Genomic DNA, 15,228 nt, shown 5'->3' on the forward strand with positions numbered 1-15,228 from the left:
GCTTGAGTGCCTGGCTAACATGACTCAATAGGTAAATTTGGAGGTCATAGGAGGTGGTGGAAGGTCCATCCATTGAGGAAGGACAGGCTGTATAGGTTGTGTTTAGAAAGGATGCCTTGTACAGCCATGAGAGTTGGATGGGAAGGGAAGAAACTGGAGGCCAAGAGACCAGTGTATGCCAGGCATGATGCTGACCAGATGGAGTGTAACGTTGAGAATAGGGAGAAGCAGTGTGTTCCCAGCACCACTGTGGAACTCTTGTGGGGCTGGACTGGGCCAGGGTGTGCAGTGGAGGTGAAGAAGGCCATGTTAGTTTACAGGCCTGAGGGACTGGGAGAATGATGATAACAGCTCAGGCTTACTGGGTGTTTACTGTGTGCCAGAGGCTGTTATAAGCCCTTCTATGTCGTGTATATATGTTCTTTAATTGATATCATTCAATTCTCATAGCAACTCTATGAAGTCAGTACAGTAATCCCTGTTTTACACATAATAAAGCCTAGAAAAGAAAGGTTAGGAAAACTGTCCAGGGTCTCACAGCTAGCTGGCAAGAAGGGAGGATATTACTGGAAAAAAGGAAAAGAGGAATTGGTTTGGGGGAATATGTTATAGTTCAACTGTAGATATTTTTCCATTGTTGTCTTCAAATATTTCAAAGGGCTAAACATTCAGATATTTATAAGCATAGTTTCTGGTGTATTTCATTGTCTAGTATTTAAATTTTTATTAATGAATACTGAGATGATTTGTAGATTGGTTTCATCTTACTGGGAAAAAAACAGAGAAAACTGGTAGGTGGGATTTAGTACATTGATGGGTGCCCAAAGCAGAGGAAGAGGCTGCAGTTTACAGAAGAGAAACATAATGTGTATTCAATTATTTGTGTTTAATGATGTGGTTTTTCTTTTGTTGTGGTATTGTTTTCCAGGACCAGTCCTGCCGCTGTTGTAGAAGACATGTGGTGTATATAAAGTTTGTGATCGTTGGCGGAAATTTTGGTAAGTGTTGCTGCATTTACTTCGAATGCCTCTTGCTGTAAAATGGTGCTTATGAAGGGAAGCTGTTGCCTTGTTCTGTGCATCTTTTACTTCTGCACTAAACTCAGGCAGAATGGAGTTCTATAATTAAATGTGACATTGATGTTTTCTGACAGTGTGATACTTTTTCTTGTTATTGCTGATAGTATTAAGCAATATGGGGTTTTCTAAAACGTAGTAAGTCTAGATTTAGAAAGTTTCTGGATGCCGGTTAAAGAATACCCTTGACAGTTTATGTGCTAAGCCAGCCATGTAATATAAGAGTAATAAACCTGCAGACCCAAAGAATAAAAGTCTCCAAAACAGAGAGATCCATGTGACCCATATATTAAAAGAAAGAAAAGCAGGCAGCTTAGGAAATGGGAAATTAAAGGAAGCTACAAGTCCAGCTTGCCTGGGAGCCAGCCCACAGCCAGCATAACAGTGGTCTTGGGAGACCAAGAACATTCAATTCAGCGACCGCCCAGACCTTGCTAGCAAGGTAAGAGGATAGTCTTTGCAATCAGGAGACCTGGGTTAAAATGTAAGTTCTATACCTACTGGTTGTTAGATAACCTCTCTGAGCCTATTTCTTCTTCTGTAAAATGAGGCTTATGTTACCTACCTCGTAGAGTTGTTGTGAGAATAAAATGAGGTAGGTAGTGCTGGAGCATAGTAAGTGCTCAATAAAGCCAGTCATTCTTAGGAATGGAGCAGCCTTGTTTGGAGACTGGACATTTCCCATTGAAGTCAAGCTACCAAGAGGCATATTTATCTTCCAGCAGGAAGGCTGCTGGGATGGGCCGGTTACAACCCTTTGATGTTGCTAGAGCATCCCAGCTACTTACCACAACCCCTCCTCCAAAATTTACTTCATAAGAACCTGTGGGAATCCCTGCAACATTTACCACCTTTTCCAACCCTGGAGACCCATTCTTAGACAAGTCTGGCTAACTAACTCCCTTCCTGCCGCCTTCACAACCAGGGAGGTCACCTTGTTTGAGCTCTGTTCATTTTTGGAGTTAACGTCATTTTGAATCACATTTATGAGGAAAGAAGGGTGGGGATAGATGACACCATTGGTTGGACCTCAATTGCCATGTTTAAGCTTTCATTTCCAAACCTTTCTTTTGATTTTACGTTTTTGTCTATGCTTATTACGTAGCCTTCACAGGGATCGGATTGCTGCGCTGAAATTTTTGAGCTTTGACTGAAAGAATTTGGCTTTTGGGTGGGGCCTTTACCTGTGGTTGGGAGACTCAGCTGTGGCATTGCAGATGGGCCAGTGTTTAAGGTCAGATGTCTGTAAGTGACTGTGCTTCCATTTCATGGAATCAAAGAGAGGGACATGGCTTCAAGGGTTGTCTGGCCCAATCCCCTGCTAGCAAAAAAAAAACAAAACAAAAGCAAAAAAACAGTATTCTACTGATCCCTGACAAGGGAATTCAAATTCTTCCAGAGATAAGGAGCTTGCTGTTGCACAGGGTACCTTGGTTCAATTAAAAGGACAATCAGGGCCTACAGGGAAACCCTTGTGGGGAGAGGGGAGGTATAGTTGTTCTGTCTCTCAGTTCTGGTGGTATTTATGCAGTTGTATGCTTTGGTGAAAACTCACAGAACTGTATACTAGAAAGGGTGAGTTCTCCTGAATGTTAGTTAGACCTGAATTTTAAAAATGGAAAAAAAAAAAACCCAGCATTTAAAAATTGAACAATTAGCCCAACTTGTTAAAAAGAAAGTGAGGAGGCCGGGTGCGGTGGCTCACGCCTGTAATCCTAGCACTTTGGGAGGCTGAGGAGGGCAGATCAGAAGGTCAGGAGATCAAGACCATCCTGGCCAACATGATAAAACCCCATCTCTACTAAAAATACAAATCTAGGAGGCGGAGGTTGCATTAAGCCGAGATTGCGCCACTTTACTCCAGCCTGGGTGACACAACGAGACTCCATCTCAAAAGAAAAGAAAAAAGAAAAAAAGAAAGTGAGGAATGCAAAGGAGAGAGGGAGGAGGGAAGAAAGAAAAGCCATCCAGTCCTTATATTGAACTATTAATACAGTGTATGTGCTCCATGGGACCGGGACTTGGTCTTGTTCCTTTCCGGAGTCTTGGTGCCTGGATAGTGCCTGGCACATAGAAAGCATAAATGTGTTAAATATTTATTGAATCACCTATTGCTCTTACTCACCTTCAAAGTAAGTCCGCTCACTTTCTAACACTCCAGCCCACCAAATATTTGAAGACACTGTCCTTCCTCATTCATCTTCTCTTCTCTGGGTGAACTTACCATCTCCCAGTCCTGGCCTCTTTGTCCTCTGATGCTATTTTCATACCCCTCTCCATCTGGCAGAGCTCCTTGAGGAGGCATCTGCTTCCCCACACCTCTCCTGTGCACCTAGACCAGCACTAGACACGCTGACGCATAGGTATGGCCCAGGAGGAGCACAGAGGGTGCTTGCTTCTGTGGATGCTGTTAATAGACACCCAATCCTCTTCCTTTCACAATTAGTATGAAGCGTCTAGTCATGGATCATAAGAGATTTATTTAACGCAGTCTTCTAAGAAAGGAGCTCCTAAAAGTAGGGAGGGTGGCAGTGCAAGAAAGAGCTCAGGCGCAGCTCATCCTCTTATAGGGCTTGTCTGAAATGAAGCCAGGTCCTGGCACCCTCAGTCTGAGGCAGCATGGTGCTGTTGATAAATCTTTAGAGGCAGTACTGTGTCACAGATTCCGATTCCTCATTACAAGTCATAGGAAGTTTGAAATTCTTCCAACTAAACTTGTGAGTACCTTGAAAAGCCTGGGTTTCTTTCTTCTGGCCATGACAAGAAGTGATATATAAACACATAAATACATATAGAGAGAGCAGTGGTTTTCAACCGGGGTTAGTTTTGCCTCCCCAGAGGACATTTGGTAATATCTGAAGCCATTTTGGGTTGTCACAATTAGGGGAGGGAAGAGGGTGTGTGCTAGTGGCATCTAGTGGATGGAGGCCAGGGATACTGCTCAGTGTCTTAAAATATATCTCATAGATCAGCAGCGCGCACTCGCGCACACATGCAGAACAGTCGGGCCCGAAATCTCAGTAATGCCAAGCTGAGAAACTCTGAGATTATAAGTAATTTTTTAAGTGTAAATGTTTAAAGTACTTATTATTTTGAAGGTTTAAAAATTGAAATATCTTAACATTTGATTATATGTAAATATACAGCTAAAAAACTTAAAGAAATTTGTTCAGAAAATCATCTGAGTGGAAAGGCTGCCAAGAGGCTATCCCTTCTATTACCCCTGACTCCAAGCAAAAAATGACCTAAATGAATTCAGACAGACAGATGGGCCTCTGACGGCTTATAGAGAATGACGGTCAACTAAAGATAAAAACAAGACTCACACAACATGATCCCAGCATTTACACAAAAGAGATTGTCTCGTGTTTTAAATTTCAACCCCAGCTTCTTCAGATGTGTTAGTCATTCGATGACCTCTAAGATTAAACGGTATTTCAATCTGGGCTAGTCCTTCTTTTTGAATCAAGGCGGTTCTGGTGTGATGAAAATGTGCTTAGGGAGGAGAGAGATCTCATTACAGATGATTGAGATTGAGTATTTTGGTACACAGAGCTGTTTATTTGCATCAGTTTGCTAGTGACACCACAATCTGGTTTAAATGTGAGTCGCTGAGAGCTTTTGTAGCCCAATATGGCTACATTTGCTGAAGCAGGGAGATTAAAGCAACATATGTCAATTTATGATATAGGACAACCCACTGCAAAAGACTTTACCTAATTATAGGGCCTATTTTGGGAAGGTAATGGTGCTTTTCGTGAAGTATATTTTGGGATGCACTCACCCGGCTTCTAGGCCAGTAATATCTTCCCAGAAAGGGTGTGGTGTGTGCTTGTGGACATAAATATTTTCTTACCAAAGCTGTGGTGTAATATTCTTTCAACTTTACTACCCTTCATTTTTCTTTTTCTGATTGTCTTTCCTTTTGCAAGAATGCTATGAAAATGTATTCTGGAAAGCCAGAGAAGAGGAAGATAAAAGATCTCATTTCAGATGGCCAAGTCCAGAGATACAGAGACTTTCTCAGTCTACTGTTTTTAAGATGAATGGGATTTGGAGGCATTCAGGAACATTGACTAATAAGCAGAGTTGAGGGAGGTGAAAAAAACACCGTGTTGGCACTAGATATTTTTATGTAAGTATCTGTGGGAAAACTATCCCTTTGCAACCCGGTGTGTCCCAGCCAGCACTGCTCCTGCTCCACTCCAACCCCTGAGTGATGCTCAGGGTCCATTTCCATGCCTTTGCTGTTGGCTTGTGACCCAGGGTAGGTATCTGCTTTTACTTCTGTTCTTTAAGACTGTGCCTTTCTCCTGCTCTACCTCCTCCATCCCAGCCTTTAACTTCTCTGTTAATACCTGAGACTTTTGGCCTTCAAGGAGAGGTCAGAACTTTCTGTCCGCTCAGCAAAAGAAGATTAGCTTCTTCTTTACGCAATGTTTGTACAGCAGGAGGAGAAGCCAAGATAAGGAGTGAAAATGGACAATTTTGTAACCCAAAATCCAACCAGACCTAGGGACCGGAGAAACACTTTTACCTAAATTCCGAGTCATGAAGGCCACAACATGAGAGCAAGAATAGCCCATGGGAAGAGTTAAAGGCGGAGGCTCCCACCGGAGAGCCCTCTGGAGAGGTGTCCCTGAGTCTCCCTGAGCAGCCTGTGGGCCCCTTCCTCAGAATTGGCCTAAGAGCTCGTTAAACACACAGATCCTGGCCCACCCCAGGCTGGTAGAATCAGACAGAATCTCTGTGGTGGGTGTGTGACTTTATTCTTAACAGCCTCTCCAGGCGGTGCTTATGCACACGAAATTGTGAGAATCCCTGTTCCAGTCTCCATTCTCAACTTTTCTTCAGGGCTTACGATTACATCTGAGGTTGTATGCAGCAGTCTGGCCCCCCTTTAAGACTGCTTCCCTTCCATAGCATCACTCACATATTTAAAGAACAGATCCCTAAAGCACATCATTTTGAAAATCAGCCCTGGGCATAGGAGGGTAGGGTGTCATCTTCTGTGTTACTGTGTAATCTTGGTTCCTAGAGTAATTTCCACAATCATTGTATCACTTGCTCACTAAGAGAAGTATCATTTTCATTCCAGGTTAGTTTTGGCAACATTCTAAACCAGATTCCTTGAAGCTGCTTTGCGGGAGGCCATCCTGCTCCTCTGCTACAATCATCCAAGTATTTGCCATCTGCTTTCACTCTAAAATTCACACTATGCTGTAGTTTTTATCTGTAGCAATACTTATAAATCAAAATTTCCCACTTATTAAGAGGAAACATTTTCAGAACAAGTAGCTGTCATGTATTCTAGTGCATGACTAGAGAGATAAGACTGTAATAGTTCCCACCTGGGATCCAGGTGGTTGGTCCCACCCCACAGCCCTTCCTCTGATGTCAGGCTGCCTGTGCAGATGCGTATTAGGTTATCGTTTGTATAGCTCATTTAAGTTTGTAAACAGCTAGCTGGGCACAGTGGTGCATGCCTGTAATCCCAGCACTTTGGGAGGCTGAGGCGGGTAGATCACTTAAGGTCAGGAATTCAAGACCAGCCTGGCCAACATGGTGAAACCCCGTCTCTACTAAAAATACAAAAATTAGCTGGACGTGGTGGCACACGCTATAATTCCAGCTACTCAGGAGGCTGAGGCAGGGGAGTCACTTGAACCTGGGAGGCGGAGGTTGCAGTGAGCAAGATCACACCACTGCACTCCAGCCTGGGTGACAAAGCAAGACTGCATCTCAAAAATTAAGGGGACTGCATCCTCTTAATAAGTGGGGTGGGGTGGGAAGCTGCAGCACATTTGATCTTCCCAAACCACTTCCTAGGCAGTGTAATCAATGTTATCACCCATTGGAGGCTCAGAGAATTTAGCTGATGTCTAAGGCAGGAGGCATTTGGGAATGTGTGTGGGAGATGGGGAGGGGTTTGTTGTTGTCCTCACAAAGACTGGGAGGTGCCATTGGCACATGATGCAAGAGAAAGTGGGGCAGGGATGGTAAATGTCCTGCAGTGCCTGGAACAGTCCTGCCCAGTGAAGAACTGTCCCTAACTCAGTGTTCATAGCACCCCTGTTGAGAAACACTGCTCTGAGGTTGTACTAGAATGCAGTAGAGCTAGGGGCACACCCGCATTATCTGAATCCAGATCCTTTATAGCCCTCTCTGTGTTAAAGGCATCACAGAATTAATTTCCACTTCATTGGGAGCTCTCACTCCCTGAAAGTTGAATCCAGAGTGGCTATTCTGCAGGTCATGCAATTGCTGCCCCAGGCATCAGAACTCAGGCATGACACACTTCATATGGAAATAGACTCTCTAAAACCCCGGTGGCCTGGCTGGCCAGCATGTTGTATTGTACCTGTCCTACCTCCATGAGTGTCCAGTGCAGGTATGAGAGAGAGTACTGTCTTTGGAAAGGATGAGAGCCCAGTAGGATGCTCTGCCCATAGCCTCGCATCCACCTGACTTAAAACCATCCTGATAGCAAAGTAGGTGTTGATTTCACAAGTTTTTGATTTGTTATCTTCAACTTCATACCTACCTGGTGAACCCTTACAGGAGCTGTTGGAGTTTTGTTTAAAGTTTAGTTTTGATGTCAGCCAGCAAGGGAGCTGAGACAGTGGCTACATCAATTTGATGAGCACACAATGAAATTTATTAAATTGGTAAAAATAAAACCATATTGAATGAAAAGGAATCCAGGGCAACTGACCTGAATATAGATGTTGAAGGGATTCTAAAAGAGGGAGAGAGGGAGTAGTGATATTATCTCATCTTTTTTTCTTTCCTGTTTTGTATTTCTCCCTCTCCCTCTCCTTTTCCCTCTTCTCCTCTCCCTCTTCCCCTCTCCCTCTCCCTCTCTCCCTTTCCCTTTCCCTCTCCCCCTCTCCCTCCCTCTCTCTCTCTCTCCCCCTCTCCTTTTCCCTCTCCCCCCTCTCTCTCTCCCTCTCCCTTTCCCTTTCCCTCTCCCTCTTCCTCTCCCCCTCTCTCTCCCTCCCCGCCCTGCTCCTCCTCTGCCTCTCTCTTTCCCTCTCCTTCCTCCTCCCCCTCTCTCTTTCCCTCTCTCCCTCTCCTTCTCTCCCAGTTTCTTTCCTAACTTTTTATTTTGGAAAATTTCGAACTTGCTGGTTGGAAGAATTGTAAAACAAATTTCCAACTTGCTGGTTCGGAGAATTGTAAAACAAACACTTTATGTCCTCTGCCTAAATTCACCATTTGTTCTACATTTGCAACATTTGCTTTGTTCCCTCTTCTAATTATATATATAAATTATACATATTATATAAAATTTTGCTGAACCGTTTAAAAGTACCAAACATCTTGACACTTTACCTCTAAATATTTCACCACCTATCTTCTAAGAATAAGGACATTCTTTTATATAACCATACTATAGTACTATTTCCACATCTTAAAAATTTATTAGTTTTATATTATCTAGTATTAATTCATATTCAAATTTCAACACTATAATCCCAAACAATATTTTATAACTTACCTCCCCACCCCCACCCCAAAATCTAGTAACCAATCAAATACACTTGATGAATTTGGTTGATAACTTTTCTTTCATTTATCATATAACTTTAAACAATGACTTTTTGAAAAGTTCAAGTTCATTGTGTTATAGAACACCTTACACTCTGGGTTTGTCTGCTTCTTCACAGCATTGTTTAGCATGCTCTTCTCTTCCTAAAATTGGTTAGATCTAGAGGCTTGTTATTAGGTGGAGGTTAAACATCTTTGCCAAGGATACTTTATCAGTGATGTCATGCACCTGATATTACATCATATCAGGGGGCAGAAGTCACCTTGTTCCACCATCTTCAGTGCTAGGTTTCATCTCTTGGGTAAGATGGTAACCAGACCTAACCAATGTCAAGGTGCACCTTGAGTTAATAAATCATCTGTAGGCTGATACGTGGGTCATTTGTGAACATCCTGCTCCAGCCTTCCTTTCATCCAGTGGCTTCAGTAATCATGGATAATCCTCACCGGATTCAGTTATTACTTTGAAATATTGTCTGATACTTTTTACTCTCACCTTTCTCTTCCTGAATTATTTGTAGTGTATGACCTAGGCCTTCATATTTTTGCAGTGATGGTTTTCTAGCCATTTCCTTGGTGGTCACCTGGATTTTGCTGTGATTGGGTTAAACTTTTTTTTTCTTGCCTTTGGGATAAGAAGGAATAACTTTAGCAAAGCATTTACTGCATGCTGGGTACCACACAGGCTCCTCACATGTAGAACCTTTTTCACTTTCTTCCCACATTACAGCTTAGACTAGTGAAGTGACTTGCCCAGGGTCACCCAGACTCTATGGGAGAGCTAAGATCGAGCCATATCTATCAGGTTTAGAGCCAGGATTTTTCAACAATTCCATGTTCCCTCTCATCCCTTCTGGCCGTGCCTCCCCCACGGCCCCCGACCCCCGCCCCCACTACAGTTCTTGCCTCAGGCCACAAGTGCCTGCCTGACTGAGTAGGTCCCTAAACAAGGAAAGTCAGCCAGGAGACTGCAGCTGGAGAAACACAAGCTAGGCACATCTAAAGGGCAGGTGCTGCTGGACCTCAGATGAGCCGTGCCCAACCGGAAACCGGGATCTTTATGTTAACCATTCCAACTTTTCAGTGGCGGTGACTAATTCAGATACGTGAAACTCATCAGCCCAGTTGCCAGTTTTCAGCACCAGCACTACTGCTGGCTGAGGCAGCCGTGGGTAGGCCGAGGCTTTGTTTATAAATGGAATTTCATTGTCATTTGTTTGTGTGTTTGTTTTTAACATCCTCTTTTACACAGAAATTAATATGCTTGGGAAGTGATACTGTTTCGATTTGGGGGATGTTTGATTTTTTTGAAGAGGGGGAAAATTGGGTTTCATAGAAGTGTTATTTAACTGAATTACTTCATAGGCCAAGGTGTTATTATACAATCTTGGATTTTTTAATTGGGTAGGTTAACAGTACAATAGTAGGTATTTCATATGTAAGTTTAAAAGAATGCAAATACATTTCCCTCTGCATATCATCTGTAGGATTTTGCTTTTTAGAATTTTTCTGACTCCTTCAGAAGGGTGTGACTCTGTTGTTCCTATCTCGCACTCTGTTCTTTGTGTGTCTTTAACTGTGTTAACATGTCACAGGAACTCTGTCAGGTCGGTCCCTGAGAGGTACTGAAGCAGAACTAACAGACAAATAGAAGTGCGTCTCCAGATGGGTCCTGGCAGAGGCTAAAGATCTCTGTTGGTCATTCTACTTGTTTTAACCAGAATTATTCTTGAGTTTGGAGTGACCGGGAATGGTGCAGGTAAAGAGCTTCTGTAGACTTACTTCATCATGCAAGAATTTGGTCCTGTCTCTCATTGTACACGTTAACCACCTGAAGCACAGAGAGGTTGAGGAGGACCCAGGTAAACCTTGCTATGGTTTGTTCCCACCAAATCTCATGCCGAAATTTGATCCCTAGTGTGGCAGTGTTGAGAGGTATTTGGGTCATGGGCAGCTGGATGCCATTCTTATGATAGAGAGTTCTCGTACTCCCAAGACTGGATTAGATCTCGAGGAAATGGTTAGGGTTCTTCCAAAGTAAAGACACTCCTCCTAGGTTTGGCCTCTTCACACATATCTGCCGTGTTTTGACCCAGCACATGGCCCTCCTGAGAAGCTGAGCAGGTGCCAGCGCTATGCTACTTGAACTTGTCAGCCTGCAGAATCATGAGCTAAATAAACCTCTCATCTTTATGAATTACCCAGTCACAGGTATATAAGAACACAAAATAAACTAGGACAGACTTGATTAGCTTGGCTGTCTTGTGTGTTCCTCATACTAAGCTAAAGTTTTCAGTCTACAAGCAGTCACCGTAATGCTTTACCCTGACATGTCACCCACAATGTTTCTTCCCATCTGAACCACCCCAGCTTCCCACCATCAGCCACATTTAACAAGTGAAGAAGGAAATGTCTGAATCAGCACTGTCCACTAGAAACCAAAGCCAGGCAGCATGTACAATTTAAAGCTATCTAGAAGCCAGGTTAGAAGAAAGTAGAAAGAAATGAGTGAAATTAAACTTTGTATTTTGTTTAACCCAATATATGTACAAAATATTATCATTTACATGCCGTCAATATGTTAAATTATTGAGATATTTTTGTACTAAGTCTTTGAAATTTCACATGTAGTTTATATTTACAGCATATCTCAATTTGGACAAGCCACTTGAAATGTGCCCAGTGTGGCTGCTGGCTACGGGGTTGGGCAGCACAGCAGTATGGAGGACGTAGTGTGGGGCGGCACAGCGGTACGCAGGACATAGTCCAAGGTCACACCCAGCTAGGTTCTGTAATTTAAATCTCAAGAGAAACTTGATCTGCTTTTTTGCCCTCCCCCCATCTGAAACCACATATTCCTGTCCTCTTTGTGCCATTTTCCCCCTCTCCAGCTAACTCTAATTACAGAGAGATGCTTGGTTTGGTCATGACTGCTAGCTCAGCAGTTTTCTGCCAGTCCTGGCAGCTGGTGAGACCAACATACACTGCCTGTAAATGATAGTGTAAAGCATACTTTTAAATTTCTCCACAGCAGAGTTTCCATAATTTTCTTTCTCTTAGAAGTAATTCACTGGCATTTTTCAAAGCCAGGGTGTTTTGTTTTTTGGTTTTTTTTTAATTCATTCTTTCTTAAAGTCCCATCTTAATCAATGGGTTTGTAAAATATTTACTAGCTAGTTATCTCCCCAGGACCTCAGCAGAACAAGTTTATATCTGATTTTTTAGACCAGTTATATGTCTGTTTTGATTAACAGTGGTTAGGTTTCCTTTTTCCAACTAGTCAAATAGTCTCCCAATATGTTGGTTCCATTTTGAGTATTATTCACCATGAAATACCGGTAAAGGTTAGATTCCATTTCCACTAAATGTCAAGTCTCTGACCACTGACCCCACTACTTGAATCATTAGATTATAATCACAGTCTCGGGAGAAAATGACGGAAGAATGGCAATAGACTCCTGGAGTTTGTTGTGATAGACTTTACTGAACTACAAACCCTGAGCTATAAGCATTGAAATTCAAATAGGGAAAAGATAGTCCCATATTACTACTTTGAGGCCAAAACCCCACATCTTCCAACATTCTCAGTTAAGTGAAGGCTAGAGAAGATCAAGTTTTTTGATATCTTTCAGTAACTGAAGGATGGCACTGCAAAGCCAGCCCTCCTGTAATACAACCGAATTTTCTTACATTCTCTTCAGTGCTGTATCCTTTGGATTTTGACTTGATGTCAACCTCACTATTCACAGATCCCCTAAAATCCACTGTTTAAAAAACTTTAGGTGTGGGGTTGCCTTTGGAATTAGAGCAGTGTTGTTGTGAGTGGCTTGGTTTCTTCTCTTTCCCCACCATTTCCCTACAGTAATACACACTTAGAGCCCCCAAATCACTATCCTTTTATCCCATTCTGATTCAAAGCCTTTTTATTTCTTTAAGTGGATATCTCATGTTCATTTCAAAATGTCATTTAGCAGCTGTATTTCTGCTAAATAACCAGAAATTATAGTTGACTCCAGCCAAGTGGCTGAGTACCTAGATTTTGTTTCCAAGTATGGTGCTGAGCAGAAATGTTTTGGTTTTATCCTCAATATTAATAGTTGACTGAGAGTGATGGATGGGCCTGGGGATGAGAAAAGGAAAGGAAATATAAAATATAGTGGCAGAGTATCATCTACTTCAGGGACTCTTGACCTGGAGTTTTTACCAGAATCACCTGAGAAGATATTAAAAATCCGGGTCCCCAGGCCCCACTGCCCCTCCATTCATTCAGAGTCCCGTAGAACAGAGCCCTGGCAAGTGTGTAGGAACCACCTGCTCTTACTCAATTGTATCCACTTATCAACACTTAGGGAGAACTTTATTGTGTATAAGTTACACCTCAATGAGCTTGTCCTGAAATCTCTTTGTACACGTGCATATAAATTTTTGAAAGTTTTGACTTGCCCTACCATGAGGAATATGTTGACTGTCAAACGTTCTGGAGTCTGAAGACAAAGCTCACAGTTGAAACAATCATTCATTCACTCAGTAAACATGTAAAGAACAGTGCTGGGCATCATTCCTAGTCTGGGAAAACAGAGATACATCGAGACACAGCATATACCTCGAAGGACTTTGTTTAATGAATAAGAACCGTATCCAACAATTACGCTGCAGTGTGAAAAGTATGAGTATATCTATAGAGCAAAAAGGGAGGAATCCCCGACAACCACATACACGCACATGCGCACACACACATACATGCACATGTTCCCACTTCCACCCCACTGCCTTTTGAAGATAGAGAGCTAGGCTCTCTTGTGAAAATTTTACAGAAAAGCCACAGCACGTGATTCCTGAGGTGTGAGTAGACAAGGAAGTGAAAAGTATTCTGCCTGTTTTGCAAAGGAATAGCTCTCAGAATTTGATTCTAACGTAAAAAAAAAAAAAAAAAGTTTTTACACTCTCATTAGTTTTAAGGGAATTTTAACAACCCCTGATGTGATTCAGTTTGCTTATCCTGATCTATCTAGTCCCAGCACAGGTCTCAGTGCTGGCACACAGTAGGTGCACAGCACAGCAAGTATGTTGAATAGAAGTGATGCTTTCAGCAGTTTTTTCTCTCTTCTAACAAACCATTAGCCACAATTGTATCTTAGAGTACACACATAATTTTCAAGATAGCACCCAAGGGCCAGGCGTGGTGACCCACTCCTGTAATCCCAGCACTTTGGGAGGCCGAGGTGGGCGGATCACGAGGTCAGGAGATCAAGATAATCCTGGCTAACATGGTGAAACTCCATCTCTACTAAAAATATAAAAAATTAGCCGGGCGTGGTGGTGTATGCCTGTAGTCCCAGCTACTTGGGAGGCTGAGGCAGGAGAATCGCTTGAACCTGGGAGGCAGAGGTTGCAGTGAGCTGAGATTGCGCCACTGCACTCCAGCCTGGGCGACAGAGCGAGACTTCATCTAAACAAACAAAAAAAAGATAGTGCCCAAGTTACCTTTGTAAGTATTGCTTCCAAAATACCAAAAATCTTTGCCCTTGAAGGAGAGCACATTTAAGAAAATATGAGTTGTTCTACTTGCATGGTATGTTTTGATTTTTACATATTAAGGGAATTAACTCTTTCTAACCTGATTTTTACTCTCATTTTTCAATATACCTGAAGTTTTAGAAGAGCAGCTATGTCAAAAGATCAAATGATCATAGCATGACTGACTTTGTCATTTAAAGGTAGACACAGAAAACAGCATTGTATCTTCCTGGATACTGGGTGATCTTGTTGGATTTGGGAAGCAGAGTTTATTTGAGAGCAGCTGTTTATATTGCATTAAAAATTTATTCGATGTTGGGACCAGGACCACTATATTCCCTGTGTATTTTTACAGCTTTATGTGTAAATTATGATCATTGGTTACTTTGATATTGTAGGACACAATAGGAGAATTGCCAACTTGACCCTTTGACTGTGTTGTAATAGGAAAAGACATTTTATGATTTGACTGTGTCCTCACCCAAATCTCATCTTGAGTTGTAGTTTCCATAATCCACACATGTCATGGGAGGGACCTGGTGGGAAGTAATGGAATCATAGGGGCGGTTACCCCCATGCTGCTGTTTTCGTGATAGTAAGTGAGTTCTCACAAGATTTGATGGTTTTATAAGGGGCCTTTCACTCTTTGCTCGGCACTTCTCCTTCCTGCCATCCTGTGAAGAAGGATGTGATTGCTTCCCCTTCCGCCGTGGTTGTAAGTTTCCTGAGGCCTCCCCAGCCACGCTTAACTGTGACTCAATTTAACCTCTGTCCTTCATAAATTATCCAGTCTCATGTATGTCTTTATTAGCAGCGTGAGAATGGACTAATACAGACAGCAAGAACCGGTTTACATATAGCTTTGTTTAGAAGGCTGAATGATATTTCTAGAAGTGCCCTGTGCATTGGAAATTTTTGTGGTTAATCTGCCTGCTTTCCAACCCTAAAAGCAGTGTACATTGCAGGCCCTATTAAAATAGCCATTCTGACTGGGAGGAAAATACATGATGGTGTGGGAGGTGAGCTTGAGGTTAAATGGCAGGAAATGCAGAGCATTAACTTTGCTACTGGGCATGTGCTGGCA

The 15,228-nt window shown here is 42.5% G+C and overlaps 1 protein-coding gene across 6 annotated transcripts in view; it reads left to right on the plus strand.

Moving 5' to 3' along the window:
• FYN (FYN proto-oncogene, Src family tyrosine kinase) overlaps positions 1-15,228 on the plus strand; it is a 210,241-nt gene that overhangs the window by 90,815 nt on the left and 104,198 nt on the right. For all 6 annotated transcript variants that reach the window (XM_003898298.3, XM_017958404.3, XM_009206262.4 and 3 more), the window contains one exon: positions 929-998. The gene's annotated coding sequence lies outside the window, so the exon portion shown is untranslated. The remainder of the gene's footprint in view (positions 1-928; positions 999-15,228) is intronic.

This window comes from Papio anubis, chromosome 6 (genome assembly GCF_008728515.1).
Source record: "Papio anubis isolate 15944 chromosome 6, Panubis1.0, whole genome shotgun sequence".
Lineage (NCBI taxonomy): Eukaryota > Metazoa > Chordata > Mammalia > Primates > Cercopithecidae > Papio > Papio anubis.